Genomic DNA, 2157 nt, shown 5'->3' on the forward strand with positions numbered 1-2157 from the left:
GGCTGATATATTTGCATCATCAATAGCCACGGGTGAGATCCTGGAGGTTTGGAGGGTAGCGAATGTTGTGCTACTATCAAGAAGGACTACAAACAAAAAAAACTGGGAACAATTGGCCAGTAAGCTTAACGTCTATGATCTACTTGAGAAGATCCTGAGAGGTAAGATATACATGCTTTTGGAAAGACAAGGTTTGATTAGGGGTGGTTAGTATGGCTTTGTGAGTGGGAGATCTTGCCTCACAAATTTGTTAGAGTTCATTGATGAAGTAACCAGGAAGGTTGATGAGGGGAAGGTGATAGACATAGTCTATGTGGATTTCATTAAGGCTTTTGATAAAGTTCCACGTGTTAGGCTGTTCTGGAAGGTTAGATTGCATGGAATCCAGGGCAAGCTGGCAAATTAGATACAAAATTGACTTCACGTAGGAAACAGAGGGTAATAGTGGAAGGACACTTGCCAGACTGGAGGCCGTGACTAGTGGTGTACCTCAGGGTTTGGTGCTGTGCCCTTTGCTGTTTGTTATCTATATCAATGATTTAGTTGAGAATGTACAAGGCATGATTAATAAGTTTGCTGATGACCGTAAAATAGATGAAATCATGGAGAGTGAGGAAGGTTCTCAGAAATTGCAGCAAGACCTTGATCAGCTAGAGAAGTGGACAAAGAAATGGAAACTGGAGTTTAATATTGATAAGTGTGAGGTTTGCATTTTGGAAAGTCAAATCAAGGTAGGAGCTTTGTGGTGAATGGTAGGGCCTTAAAGAGTGTAGAGTGTGGTGCTGGAAAAGCACAGCCGGTCAGGCAGCATCCACTGACCAGGAGAATCAATGTTTGAGGCATAAGCCCTTAATCAGGAATGAGGCTTGTGGGCCAAGGGGGCTAAGAGATAAATGGGAGGAGGATTGGGCTGTAGGGAAGGTAGCTGGGAATGCGATAGATGAAAGTGGAGGTGAAAGTGATAGTTCAGAGAGGAAGGTGAAGCAGATAGGTGGGAAAGAAGATGGACAGGTAGGACCGTTCAAGAGGGCAGTGCTAAGTTGGAAGGTTGGAACTGGGATAAGGTAGAAGGAGGGGAAATGGGGAAATTGGTAAAATCCACATTGATCCCATGTGGTTGGAGGTTCCCAAGATGGAAGTGATGGAGGAGGCCCAGGACCTGCATGTCCTTGGCGGAGTGGGAGGGGGAGTTAAAGTGTTCAGCCACAGGGCAGTGGGGTTGGTTAGTGCAGATGTCCCAGAGATGTTTTCTAAAATGATCCTCAAGTTGGCGTCCTGTCTCCCCAATGTAGAGAAAATCAAATCGGGTGCAACGAGTATAGTAGATGACATGTGTGAAAGAATCCTTTGGGGCCTTGGATGGAGGTGAGGGGGGGGGGGGGGGCGGGAGGTGCGGGTATAGGTTTTACACTTCTTGCGGTGACAGGGGAAGGTGCCAGGAAGGGAGGCTGGGTCAATGGGGGGCTGTGGACCTGACAAGGGAGTTGCAAAGGGAATGGTCTCTCTGAAACCCTGATAGAGGTGGGGAGGGAAAAATATCCCTAGTGGTAGCGTCTGTATTAGGTGGTGGAAATAGTGGAGGATGATGCGATATATCCGAAGTTTGATGGATTGGAAGGTGAGGACCGGAGGCTTCTGTCCTTGTTGCAATTGGAGGGGTGGGGTTCAAGGGTAGAGGTGGGGGAAGTGGAGGAGTTGTGCTGGAAGGCATCATCAAGCATGTGGGGGGGAAATTGCAGTTTTTGAAGAAGGAGGCCATCTGGGATATTCTATGGTGGAATTGGTCCTCCTGGAATAGATGCGGTGATGGTGGAGGAATTGGAAATAACGGATAGCACTTTTACAGGAGGCAGTGTGCGAATGAGGATAATTTAATGAGAAATTAAGATAATTTAAATAGTCAGAAAGTGGATGCTTGACTGCTAAAGATCCAACTCTGATCTCACTGTGAAAGTCTCCAGCATCTGCAGTCCTCTTTCACCTTAAAGAGTGTAAATGGATTCACGGGTAGACAGGGCAGTGAAGAAGGCTTTTGGCACACTGGCCTACATCAGTCAGGGCATTGAGTATAGAAGTTGCAAAATTGTGTTACAGTTGTACAGGGTGTTGGTAAGGCTGCACTTGGAGTATTGTGTTCCGTTTTGGTCACTTGTTATA

The 2157-nt window shown here is 46.5% G+C and overlaps 1 non-coding gene across 1 annotated transcript; it reads left to right on the forward strand.

Annotated features, from left to right (window-relative positions):
• The first annotated feature begins 1876 nt into the window (after window positions 1-1876).
• LOC122553300 (small nucleolar RNA SNORD19) lies at window positions 1877-1953 on the forward strand. Its single transcript, XR_006312680.1, has one exon. It is a non-coding gene; the product is annotated as a small nucleolar RNA SNORD19 (small nucleolar RNA).
• The last annotated feature ends 204 nt before the right edge of the window (window positions 1954-2157 follow it).

Source organism: Chiloscyllium plagiosum, unplaced genomic scaffold (genome assembly GCF_037043375.1).
Source record: "Chiloscyllium plagiosum isolate Xiang-an unplaced genomic scaffold, Cpla_swu_hap1 HiC_scaffold_10, whole genome shotgun sequence".
Lineage (NCBI taxonomy): Eukaryota > Metazoa > Chordata > Chondrichthyes > Orectolobiformes > Hemiscylliidae > Chiloscyllium > Chiloscyllium plagiosum.